General features: G+C 36.4%; 1 protein-coding gene and 1 pseudogene across 2 annotated transcripts in view; both read left to right on the top strand.

The window, feature by feature from the left end:
• The window catches only part of RFX7 (regulatory factor X7), a 159,366-nt gene that overhangs the window by 40,627 nt on the left and 105,005 nt on the right, over positions 1-13,734 (top strand). The gene's annotated exons all lie outside the window — the stretch shown is intronic.
• On the top strand, positions 11,522-12,863 carry LOC144329873 (hydroxyacyl-coenzyme A dehydrogenase, mitochondrial pseudogene; annotated as a pseudogene).

The following is a 13,734-nucleotide window of genomic DNA, read 5'->3' as shown; positions in this document are numbered from 1 at the left end:
CTAGACAATATAATCGTTTTAGATGTTTCTGTGTTTACTGCTTATTCTCATTGGTTGGTTACTTCTTTAAACTTTGTGCTTTGAGGTTCACAGATTTTTAAGCATGCCTAGTTTGAACTGTAGCAGGTTTAGAGTAAGGTGAGTGTTTGACCCTTACTCCAGTTTGATTTCATTAAGTTCCTCTTGTGGTCTGAAGAGCATAAGACTAAAATAAGATTATTTGGGGTAAGATTTTAATTACATTCATATTATATTCCATTGCCATTATTACTTGAATGTAGGTGTGGATAGATAGTATAGCTCCATAGATCATTGCCTTTTGGTTTTGATCAAATCAAAAAGGTGTTCCTGATCATTTAGTTATTAGAGTTTACATTAGAATATTGTTAGGATCTAGACCCTCAAAGCTTTAGCCTACAATACTCTCATATTGCTTACAAATACTCTGGCACAAATTTTCCCTGGCTTTGTAGGAGTAGCCTTACCTGTGCTTTTACATCAGCATTCCCCAACATGGTCTAGTAGTTTTCAAGACGATCCATGAAAATAAAGTGTTTTTTTCATTAGTTTGGGAAATGATGTATAGGATAGCTCTCCAACCCACTCTCAAATGGATACAACATATGTGAGCATATTCAGGTTCGTGATCAGGCCAGGCTTGGTGGCTCATGCCCGTAATCCCAACACTTTGGGAGGCCAAGGTGGGTAGATCACTTGAGGCCAGGAGTTCGAGACCAGCCTGGCCAACATGATGAAACCCCATCTCTACTAAAAATACAAAATTAGCCAAGCATGGTGGTACACACCTGTAATCCCAGCTACTCGGAGGCCAAGGCAGGAGAATCACTTGAACCCGGGAGGTGGAGTTACAATGAGCCAAGATTGGGCCACTGCACTCCAGCCCAGAGCAACAGAGTGAGACTCCATCTCAAGAAAAAAAAAGGTTTTGTTACAGGAAAGTGGTCCCAATCAGACTCCAAGAGAGGGTTCTTGGATTTAATGCAAGAAGTAATTCAGGGCAGGACCACAGAGTAAAGTGAAAGCAACTTTATTAAGAAAGTAAAGGAATAAAATAATAGCTCCTCTATAGACAGAGAAGCCCTGAGGGCTGCTGGTTGCCCATATTTGTGGTTATTTCTTGATGATATGCTAAATAAGGAGTGGATTATTCATGCTCCCCTTTTAAGACCATATAGGATAACTTCCTGATGTTGCTATGGCATTTGTAAACTGTCATGGTGTGGGTGGGAGTGTGGCAGTGAGGATGACCAGAGGTAAACTCTCATGGCCATTTTGGTTTTGGTGGGTTTTGGCCGGCTTCTTTACTGCAAACTGTTTTATCAGCAAGGTCTTTACAACCTGTATCCTGTGCTGACTTCCCATTTCATCCTGTGACTTAGAATGCCTTAACATCTGGGAATGCAGCCCAGTAGGTTTCAGCCTCATTTTACCCAGCTTCTATTTAAGATGGAGTTGCTCTGGTTTACACGTCTCTGAGAGTTTCATGATCAGTCTTGTATTATAAGGATAGGGGAACTTAACCCTTAAATTAAAATCCAGTTTTAAACAATATTAAAATCCTGGCTTATTTTATTTAACCCAGCAATTCCTAAATTTACCTGAACGTTAGCCACTTTCTCTGTGGGTTACCTATGTATATTAGGAGGAACAGTCTTCACAAAGCGTGCTTCTAGAATACTGGCGATACGTCACTAATCTATACTAACTTTGCAGTTTTCTATTTGTTCCAGGTTGTCATATGGTTGGCTTCTGACGTTTTCAGATACCTTTTATACTTGACAACTGACTCCTACCTGTGTTATATTATAATCCCTTACTGACTATAATACATAAATGCCTTATTGTCTGTGCCTGTGGTTCTTGGTTTTAAGTGAAGAACAATAAGATATTAGCTTAGTCACTTTTTTTTGGTGGGGGCGGGGGGGCAGATATTGAGATACCGATCACTTTGCTGTCCTAGTAAAATCTAGAAAGGAATTAATCTGCATGTATCATGATTGAGGGCAGTCTACCCAAGAGATTGGCAGTTTTATATACATTTTAGATGTAAGCCCTGCAAGAATAATAGATGACCTCTTTTGTCTCTGTATGCTCAACTCTGAGACAGTCATTAAACTTTCTTTTTCTTTTTTAGAGAGGTCTTGCTCTGTCACCCAGGCTGGAGTGCAGTGCCACAGTCATAGCTCACTGCAGCCTCAGATTTCTTAACTCAAGCCATCCTCCTGTCTCAGCATCCCACATAGGCGGATCTATAAGCACACATCACCACACATGGCTTGTTTATTTTATTTATTTTATTTTATTTTATTTTATCTTATTTTTTGTAGAGGCAGGGTCTTGCTCTGTTGTCCAAGTTGGTCTCAAACTCCTGGCTTCAAGCAGTCCTCCTGCCTTAGCCTCCCAAAGTGTTGGGATTACACATGTGACCTATAGCTGCTGGCCCAAACTTTTAAGTATAGCCCATAAGACATGCTGTGCCATAGACATACACAGGCCAGTACAGTAGCCACTAGTTATATGTGGCTGTTGAATATTTGAAATGTGGCTAAATCAAATTGAGATGTGTTGTAAGTATAAAATACACATTGGATTTCAAAGACTTAGTATGAAAAAGATCTAAAGTATCTCAATATTTATATTCATTGCATATCAAAATGTTAATAATATCAAAATGTTAATAATGTAACTAAGATACATCAAAATGTTAATATTTAATAATTACATTAAAATATTTTACTAAATGTAGTATCTGTTTTTTACTTCTTAATGTACTAGGTAATTTAAGATTTCTTTGGTTCGGATTATATTTCTATTGGATAGTGAGACTGTAGGCACTTTTCCCATGAACTGATAGGTTTCAGAGACTAAGCCTGATTATCCAGGTTTTTATAAAGCTTTCTGGTCTAGGGAAAAATTGTGTTACTTAGCAGTTTTTCTGTGTGGGTGTGTTTTTTAAACTTTTGGCCAAAAAACAAATGATTTCTTATCCATACATTGCTTTGAAGTAGCCCGAAAAGAGATTACTACCAGACATTCCTACATAGAATTATGCTTTAGGCACAAGGAGAAAAATGAAAACTCTAGACATTTCTAACTATATCCTTAATAAATTATTTTACCTATTTCCACTAATAACTCTTCTATCTTTAAAAATATATCAGTTTTGATATCTTCCTCTCTAGAGAATCATTTGAACATTGAGGAGATTAATTCATAATTTTTATCTCCTTAGATAGCCTTCTCCTTTATAGATTATGAAATGCTTTTAGGCTAGATTTTCTTTCCTTTGGTTCTCTTACTGCCTTGTAGAAGAGAATTTTAGTATTAACTATCAAATTGGTTTTCGTATTTTTTTTGCCTTTAGTTATAAGAAAAGTTCTGTGATTCTTGGGTTTAAGTGGAGGACTACAAGACATTGAACTTGGCGACTTTATTTTTTGGATCATATTTGGGATATTGAACTCTTTACTGCCCTAATAAGCTCTTAACTCTAGAAAAGAGTAATAAGTCATATCTTACAAGTATACCTGTAGGGCCATTTTAGCTACAATTTTAAGAAATGTTCTCATATTAATTTATATGAGACATTGGTATAGTCCCTAATCTTCCCATTAAGCACCATTACCTATATATGCCATCTTAATGGAATTCTCATTTTAACTTCAGCTCTCTAAACCATTTCCATTTTGGTTTTCTTTTTTATAATCTCAGTTAAGCACCTAATACCATGGTCTGGTTTAATGCTTTTCAGTTAAAAAAAAAAAAAAAAAAGACTTGTACGTACTTAGCATGTCACCTATTAGTGACACCTGAAGTACATTAAAAAAAGTGAAGTCACATTTATCCCCTTATTTTTCTCAGTTTAAAGATCTGCCTTGTCTCTGACACAACTTTTTCTTTTTTTATTTTTTGAGACGGAGTCTCGCCCTTTTGCCAGGTTGGAGTGCAGTGGTGTGATCTCGGCTCACTGCAACCTCCAACTCCCTGATTCAAGCAATTCTCCTGCCTCAGCCTCCCGAGTAGCTGGGATTACAGGCATGCGCCACCACGCCCAGCTAATTTTTGTATTTTTAGTAGAGATGGGGTTTCGCCATGTTGCCCAGGATGGTCTCGATCTTCTGACCTCATGATCCGCCCACCTCGGCCTCCCAAAGTGCTGGGATTACAGCACTTTTATGACTTTCTTAATGTAACGTTAGATACTAAGCCACATGGATGTGTAACTTCCTCTGAAACTATGCAGTAGGGGAAGAAGAGTTGTTTTCCCCACTGTGCAATCCAGTGATGTTATCATGCCCTGTGTTTTGGCTTCTTTTTAAATGTTTTATGTATTATAAAAACTTAATAACAAAAAGTTTAAAAAGCTTTTTAAACATTTGAAAAGAAAGTAAAGGCTTAAAATCTCATCTCCCAGAGAGAATAGTCATCCTTACAGATGGGTCACTGTGCATGCAGCTATCTCATGTTTTCATGTCCTTATTTTTATGGAGATTGTTTCCTGTTCTGTAGACTAGGTAAATTTGCCTGTATTTGGAACCTGCACCTACCTCTGAAGGTTTAGCACTAGAGGGCATTGACCTTTAATTCAGCTTATTTACTGACAATATATAATGTTTCTACGACAAAGGAAGTTCCAAAATGGTAAGACTGGGGCACAAAATGTTCTTCTTGATTAAAATCCCAGTGTAAAAGAGAGGCATTATTATCAGACATAATCATAGCATTTTTAACTGAATAATGGAGCCAAATAAAAATCAATATGTGACCTTGAACAAGTCATTTTTTTATCCTAATTTATAAATGAAAGGGTTAGACTAGATTTAGTTTTATGTGGCATTCATTAAGAACCTATTACATGCTTGTTATTACAGTATGGCTTTTTATATAAATGTTGAATCTTTATTTAAAAAATCTCTGGAGGAGATAGAGTATGCCTCAGGGGAAAAATAATTCATCTACATTAAGGGCATATAGCTTGTAGTTGCAGAATTGGAATTCTTCCTGTCAAGACCATGTTTTTGGTTCCTGCTATATTTACCATGGTGTTTCTTGCTAGATAAATTTATTTGAAGATCTTTTTAACTTTATATGTGCAAATGCTTTCCTATTATTTGACTTATTTGAGTCCTGTTGACTCTTTGAGCTTTTAATATTAATATCAACCTGAAAATGCTTGCATTGAAGAAAACTGGGAAAGCACATAGATTGAGACTAAAGAGAGCAGCACAATTTGTTCAGTACTCTGCCTCCCCAAAATATGTATTCTTACAATCTTGTTAGAGCAAATTAGCTATTTTTAAAATATTACAAAGGTAAAATTCAGTATTTGGAGCAACCAGCAATCACATAAGGAAAGATACCAATACATGGAAGGACAGCAAAAAAGGAAAATAACTCATTAGAAAGCAAAAATGAGTCATTATATTCTACGCTTTCAAATAATAATCTTTCAGTATCACTCAATGGTAGCGTAAGTAAATACTGATTAACAGTGACTCAGTAGACTGGTTATAGTGACTGAATCTTTGATTTACAGCCTTCTCTTGTATATTTTAAGTTTTTCACAGTTTAAATCAACATCAGAAGGTTTTTAGATCTCAGGCTCTAGTCTCTTAGCTGTAGGTCCTACTTGGTTTATTTGCTTTTCCTTTTAAAAGGATCTGCTAAGTCCTTCCCCTCTTTTAACTTTTTTTTGTTTGTCAGAGATGGGGTCTTCCTATGTTGACCAGGCTGGTCTTGAACTCCTGGCCTCAAGTGATCCTCCCATCTTGACCTCCCAAAGTGCTGGGTTATAAGCATAAGCCACCACACCCAGCCCCCTCTTTTAACTTTTCATTGTAATATGTTTTGAATGTATACAAAAGGAGAGAAAAGACATTGAACTCTCAGGTCTTTGTTATTCAACTTTAACAATTAGTTTCATAATCTTATTTGTCTGTAACTCTTCATTGGTTATTTTGAAGAGAATCCCAGACATCATATCACATTTACAGTTTGTTTGAATCAGTGTCCTTATAGCTACTGGTGGATATCTCTTAAACTCTAGATCCCTTTAAAAAATTCTTGAAGTTTTTTATTTGTTGAAGAAATTGGATCCTTTGTCCTATGGAGTTTCCCACAGTCTGGATTTGCTGATTTTATCTTCATGGTGCTATGTAGCATATTCCTCTTCCCCTTTATTAATATAAATTGGTAGTTAAGTAGAGATATGTTTCAGTATTTCAGCAAGAATACTTTGTAGGTGGTGGTGTGTACTTACACTGGGAGGCTAAGCCCCTTTCTCTCTAATGGAACATACTTCCTTGACTATAGTGAACTAGATATAATGTTGCTCTAGGGAGAGATGTTTTTCTTTTGAGGGCATCTGAGGCAAAAGTCATTCCAGGTCCCATTCTTCTGTTTCTTTATACCCTCCACTGTGGCACTCCGCCTTTGAACTTCAGGTTAGGGATTGTTGGAAAGAGACTATTACCCACCTGTTGTATGCTCCTAAATTATTTAGTTAAGAATATAGAAACCAAATGACTATTCTGAATAGTAGCAAATACAGTATATCTAAAAAAGGCTGGCCGGGCGCAGTGGCTCAAGCCTGTAATCCCAGCACTTTGGGAAGCCGAGACGGGCGGATCACGAGGTCAGGAGATCGAGACCATCCTGGCTAACGCGGTGAAACCCCGTCTCTACTGAAAATACGAAAAACTAGCCGGGCGAGGTGGCGGGCGCCTGTAGTCCCAGCTACTCGGGAGGCTGAGGCAGGAGAATGGCGTAAACCCGGGAGGCGGAGCTTGCAGTGAGCTGCGATCCGGTCACTGCACTGCAGCCTGGGCGACAGAGCGGGACTCCGTCTCAAAAAAAAAAAAAAGTTTTCCCATCTCTTTAGGTTTCCTGTGGTACATGTAGCCACTGTCCCTACGGGAAAGGTTCAGCTAGCATTGCTGTATCAATTTCTGAATGTAACATTGCCCTTTTGTACCTAGGCTTTCTTGAACATTCTGCAAAGACTTAATAAGTGATATTTATAACACCACAATTTTCTGGATTTTGAACTAATTCAGCTCTAGCAAGGCCATATTCTCATCCTGGGGGAGAGAAAGCAGAGTCAGTGCCCAGATGCACTTAAGTGATATATTTACCTCTAGCATTCCAGAATCCTGGAAAGCCCATCTTCCTGCAATCCACCCCTTGAATCTGTTTTAATGCCCTTTTGACTTGTATGGTTCTAATATATAGTTTATATCAAAGACCATGATCCAAATACTTTTTTCCACACTCCTATCCCTGCCTTGCTTCCCTTTCTCTCCCTTCTCATTCTTCCATCCTTCCTTTTATTGATCACATGTTTATAATTGCCTAATGTGTTCCAGGCAAAGTGCTAGACTTAGGAAGCAGGTTAACAAGACATAGGCCTTGTGTGCAAGCGAAGGGATGGCCCATTGGGACATTTCATTATCTATATTTAAAAAAAAAAGATCACATCACACATAGAATCCAGAAAAACTCAGCCCCCAAATGTGAAAAGCAGAAGTTTAGAAGAAAATAAAATAACATTGTGAGCTCACGATAAGGAAGATTTTTAAAAACACATCAAAAGCACTTTTCATAAAGAAAAATATTTGACTAAATTAACATAAAAACTCTCCTTGGACAATGAACACTTAAAAAAAAGCAACATGCTGCTGATGGCGAGAAGTTATTTGTAACTCAAGTAATTGACAAAAGATTAGTATCTAAAGTATAAAAAGAGCTCCTATTAGTAAATAAAATAATAAAAACAACCACGTTAAAAAGGGGTAAAGGATATGAGTAGGCAGTTCACAGAAGAAAACTTAGTAGTCAGTAAATACATTAAGGTGTTCAACGTCACTGATAAAGAAATGCGTTTTAAAACAAAATATTTCATACCCATTCTGATTGGCAGAAGTCTGTCATTACCAATTTTGGAGAGGATAGAGAGAAATGAGTCTTATACACAGCTGATGGAGTAGAGATTGGCCAAAATTACCTTGAAAGGCAATTTGGCAATAATCAGAAAGTTGAAGATAAACATACTGTAATGTGTGTGCGTATATTTGTGTATGTGTCCAAGAAAAAGTCCTGCAATAAGAATAACAATATCTCCATACCAAATATTTGTTACAATGTTGTATGTTACAGTACAGAGCTGGAAATACGATAAGAGCCCATTATTAAAGAATAAATAAAGCAGTATGTTCAAACAGTGGAATACTGTGCATATTAGTTTGCTAGGGCAGCCATAACAAAGTACCACAGACTTGATGGCTTAAGTAATAGAAATTTATTTTTTACCAGTTCTGGTGGCTTGAGGTCCAAGATCAAGGTGCCAGCATGGTTGATTCCTTCTGAGTGCTGTATCTGTTCCATCAGATACAGCCCTCGGGGGTTAGGGCTTCAACATACAAATTTGGGGAGGAGTCTGGACATACAATTTAATCCACACTTCTATGTAACAGTTAAAATGGATAAACTAGAATGTACCAAAATAGATAAACTTCTAATGCCTATTAAGTAAATATTTTTTTTAAAAAAAGAATGATACATGCAGCAGAACTTAATGCCTGTGAAGTAAGCAAAACTATTATATTGTTTATAGAGATAGTCAACATTTGTAGTAAATGTATATACATTCATGGGAATAATAACTTCTGGATAGTGGTCACCACTGAGAAAGGAATGGTGGAATGAGATAGGAAAAGATCCCATGGGAACTTTGTCTGTAAAGTTTTCTTCCTTAAGGAAAAAGTTCAGGTTTGTTCAAACTGGCTAGCAGGTACATGGGTGTTATATTATTCTTTATAACTTTCCTATGTATTTGGAACCTGATAATATTTTTTAAAAAGCAAAGAAAATATATCAATGAATGAAATAGTGTTATTAGTAGAAGTTGAATATTCATTTGAGTAATATGATCTAGTAATCAAATATCAGGCACAAATTACCTCATGATAAAGTTCATTCTTCTGGTTGAAATTAATTTTTATGTTTAGAACAACAATAAAATCAATAAATTTTTATAGCATCCTGTGTCAAAAGCAAGAAGTTTACTTTCCATACATAAAAACATGTGAGCTTTTGAAATGACTCATTTGTAAAGCATTGAGTTGCGTATATTAGGGAACTTCTTATAATGTAACACAATACATAGGATATGACATTTTGTTCTAGAGCAGTGACTTTCAACTAGGAACATGTGGAAATAATGCGGGGCAATTTTGCTTGTCAAAATGTCTAGGAAGCACTCCTGGCATTTAGTGAACACCGTCATATGATTCCAAACATCTTATAATGCATTCGATGAACCCATAAAGTAAAGCAGGGTGCCATCCTAAATGTCAGTACCTGGTTGAGAAACATTGGTCTTTGGTTAATTTCCTTTCATGAAAACTAGAGTCTCTAAAAATTCATAAGAGCAGGCAAGCACTGTGAACAATGATTATTTCAAAGGCAACTTGGGTTACAGAGAGAAACAGAACTGATACTTCGAAATCTGTTGATTAGGCACTGGTAGTATCTAAAGGAAGTTTTTTCTTAATTTTATGATCCTAATTATTTTTTATTAGGTAAAATTAATAACATAAAAATTAACCACATAAAGTGTACGATTCAGTAGCATTTAGTAACTTTACAGTGTTATGTAGCCATCACCTTTATCTAGTTCCAGAACATTTTTCATCATTTAAAAGGAATGTGCATTAAGCAGTCACTCTTCATTTCCCCAACCCCAACCAACCACTCATCCACTTTCTATCTCTCTGGATGTAGATATTCTGGAGATTTTGTATACAGGGAATCATACAATATGTGACCTTTTATGTCTGCCTTCTTTCACTTAGCATAAAGTTTTCAAGGTTTATCCGTATTGTAGCATGTGCCGGTACTTAATTCCTTTTTATGGTTGAATAATATTTCATTTTAATAATATGTCACATTTTGTTTATCCGTTCATCCATCGATGGTCATTTGGGTTGTTTCCTCCATTTGACTTTTGTGAATAGTGCTACTATGAACATTCGGCACATTTGTGTAGAGGGTTTTGTTTGCATTCCTATTTTTATTTCTTTGGGTGGAATTGTTAGGACAAGTGGTAATTCTGTGTTTTAGCTTTCTGAAGACATAATCAGGTTTTTCAAGAGCAGCCAGACCATCGTTCATTCCCACAAGCAATGTACAAGGATTCCAATTTCTCCCCATCCTTACCAAAAGAATCCATTATTTTTAAGAAAACAAAGTAAATGAATTTAAATGTCTGCATGGTGTGATTCCAAGTGTTTTTTATTTCCTTTTTTTCTGGCTACACCTTTTTAGAATTAGCCACCATTATGACTATTATTGTTTTTAAAAAACATATAAAATTTTGTTTTATAGCATATGAGCAAACAAAAGTAAAAGTAAATAGTTTTCATTTAATATAAGCAAGTATAAGGTAAAAATAAGATTTGCTATGATGGACTGTGAGCCAAGTCACAACCTGCAAAAGGGATCTGAAGTCAATGTGTTTTTAACAGAATTAATTATTTTATAAGAGTAGAAGCTAAGAGTTTGATTTTTCCTGGCAAGGATAGAATGTAAGAGCTTCTTCTAGTTGTACCTCCTCTATCTCAGATTGTCTTTGGGTTAAATCTAGTATCTGGTATTCACAGATACCTCTGTTTCTACAACACAAGAAATTTGAATCAAGTATATAGGAATTGTGAGTTACTCTGACTTCAGACTTGAGGACTCCAAATAAATGTAAACATAGCATTGAACTTTTGGATAGAGGCTAAACGTGGTGTTGGAAGGGATAAGTGAGAGTCTCCTAGAATATTTTCTGCAGTAAAAAATAGTTTATCAACAATTTGTTGAAATTGGGGAACAGATTCTGAAATGTTTCTAGCAAACAAGTTGTCTAAATGTTCTTTCTGTCATACTGTTGCTTACATTGTATTATATATTGTATATGTTTGGCCCATGACTGCTAATTTATTTATTGTATCATGGTTTTGTTTGAATAAAGGGAAATATTACATGGTATTTTTGTAACGTATTTCTTTGTGAGAAAGTAGGATTAGACTAAGTTTTAATTTTTAAACACATGCTTCCTAAAATTTGTTATTTCTTTTGTATAGCCCCCCTAGATAAGAAAGCTTTATCCAGCTTCACTCTATAGTTTGATTTACAGAAAACACAATATGCTTTCTCAAGCTATATCTCTGTTGCTTAAATTTTTATCTGCTTTATTGCCGGTGTTTTCCCCCTCTTCCCTACTACTTTATATCAATAACATTCTGGCAATATGACTTGAGATGTAAATCTTGAAAGATTTAGAAGATAAGTAGTTAGCATGTTCCATAAATGTAATAGTTATGATACCACAGCACAATTATGGTACTGATATTTTGTTTTTTAAAATCTAATACCAAAATACCAGACTGATACTATTTAATTAAAATTTTTGTAAAAGTTAAAAATCAGCAAAACTGGAAGTTCAATGCCTGTTTTATCAATTATCAACAATAATCAATTTAAAAAATTAGAAAAAAATGTTGAGCATACATTGTCATTTGACAAAAGTTATTTGCAGATAAAATTAGTAATATCGTTTTATTCAAAAGTAAAAAATGGCCTCAGAGGCTGCCCGTCTGCTGGTCCCCACACCACATGTGCCTTCCCTGCCTGGGTCTTGCTGTCGTCGCCACCACTGCACCATGGCTTTCATCACCAGCCAGTTAATGCACTCGGGGTCTTCCTTGTCCACATCCTTGGGCGAGAAAAATCATCATCAAGCACATGATGGTCATCAGCATCACACAGTTTGCTGCAGTGACCAGCCACACAGTAGTGTTCCTTGACCAGACCGAGGACATCTTGGCAAAATATAAAGAGGGAATTGAGAAAAGCCTTAGGAAAGCGACAAAGAAGTTGTTTGTAGAAAACCCTAAGGCTGATGATGAATTTGTGGAAAAACCCTAAGCAGCATATCAACCAGCACAGATGCAACATCCATAGTCCACAGCACAGACCTGGTGGTAGAGGCCATTGTAGAAAGTCGAAAGGTGAAAATCAAACTCTCCTAGAGGTTGGACAAGTTTGTTGCTGAACATACAACTTTGCCAGCAACACTTCCTCTTTGCAAATTACAAGCATAGCCAGTGCTACCACCAAACAAGACCAATTTGCTGACCTCCGTTTACTCAACCCAGTGCCCCTGATGAAACTTGCAGAGGTCTTTAAAACACCAATGACCACCCAAAAGACATTTGAATCTTTGGTAAACTTGAGCAAAACCTTGGTAAAGCATCCTGTTTCTTGCAAGGACACTCCTGGGTTTATTGTCAGCCATCTTAGGATTCAACACCTCATGGAAGCAGTCAAGCTGCATGAATGACTTGACGTATCCAAGGAAAACACTGACACTGCTATGAAGTTAGGAGCCAGGTACCCCAGGGGCTCATCTGAGCTTCTAGATTACGTTGGGCTGGATTCTGTGAAGTTCATCATGAATGGATGGCATGAAATAGATACGAAGAACCCCATATTTCAGCCCAGCCCATCCTTGAAAAAGCTGATGGCAGAGAAGAAGCTTGGCAAGAAGTCTGGAGAAGGATTTTACAAATACATAAGATGCTCAGCTTCTCTGGCCCTGAGAAGAACCCTTGTGAGCGCTTACCAGCCAGCACCCAAAGTGCCTATGAGAATACTCTTTGGTCAGACATTCCCTCACACAGCACAGTCTATTCGATATGCATTTTGATTGTAATCTATCTGAAGTTATTTTTACACTAGTTAGAGTAGTAACAGATTCCACCATTAAGAACTAATTCCCATGTTTAGTCTGTTTATTTCTGTGTACTTTCTGAAAAGCTTTATACTGTTGGTGCCTTGGAACAAATGCTGTTATTTTTGTAAAGAATTGCCTGAATTCATTCTCTCATAAGGGGAAGATACTTGCTCTGAGAGTGAGAGTGAGAGTATATTGTGTTCATTGTTGCCGCGTGGCAGTCACAAGCCATTGGGACAGACAGGGTGTGTCTGTGGAGTGCTGCAGCAAGCAGCACCTGAATCTTGCCTTTATGAGAACATTTTGCCCCTTGCAGCTTTGAGCCTTACCCTACCTTCTGGGCACAACATAAGATGTTTTGTCTCCATTCAACTCATCATCAAGATGCTGCTGCTGCATTGGTGGACTTATCTCCATGTGCTTGGTTTGCAGTAAGAGGTCGGCTTTCCTGGTCATTCAGTTCCACAGATCGTAATAATTAACTATCTGTCTGTTTTGGGTTTTTTTTCCCCACAAGAAATCAGTGTTGCAAAATTGCCTATAAATGGACTCTAACAAAATACAGTCTTTTAGTCTGTCAAAATTTGAGTTGAAATAAACATGTATAAAATAAAATTGTTTAAGAAACCCCAAAATAATAAATGAACATTTAAATTATGAAATACTTAAAAGTCAAATATTACCTACTTTTATTAAGTGCAGGCTCAGATGTGTATTGGTGGTTTATTATTGAGTGATACGTGTATTTTTGTGCATATTTTTCCAGCTGCTGAAAATGCTTTCTTAACTAGTTGGAGTAATGGTAAAAAGAGAGATAATTGCAAATATATTCTTCTAACTCCTTTGTCCATAGGTAATTCCATTTCTTTTTTGATAACTTTGACGTTTTGTTATTTGAAATTTTATTTACTTGAATTTTCATGTATTTAATTTTT

Source organism: Macaca mulatta, chromosome 7 (assembly GCF_049350105.2).
Source record: "Macaca mulatta isolate MMU2019108-1 chromosome 7, T2T-MMU8v2.0, whole genome shotgun sequence".
Lineage (NCBI taxonomy): Eukaryota > Metazoa > Chordata > Mammalia > Primates > Cercopithecidae > Macaca > Macaca mulatta.
The sequence above is the reverse complement of the archived record's forward strand: the minus strand, read 5'-3'. Positions and strand labels throughout refer to the sequence as shown.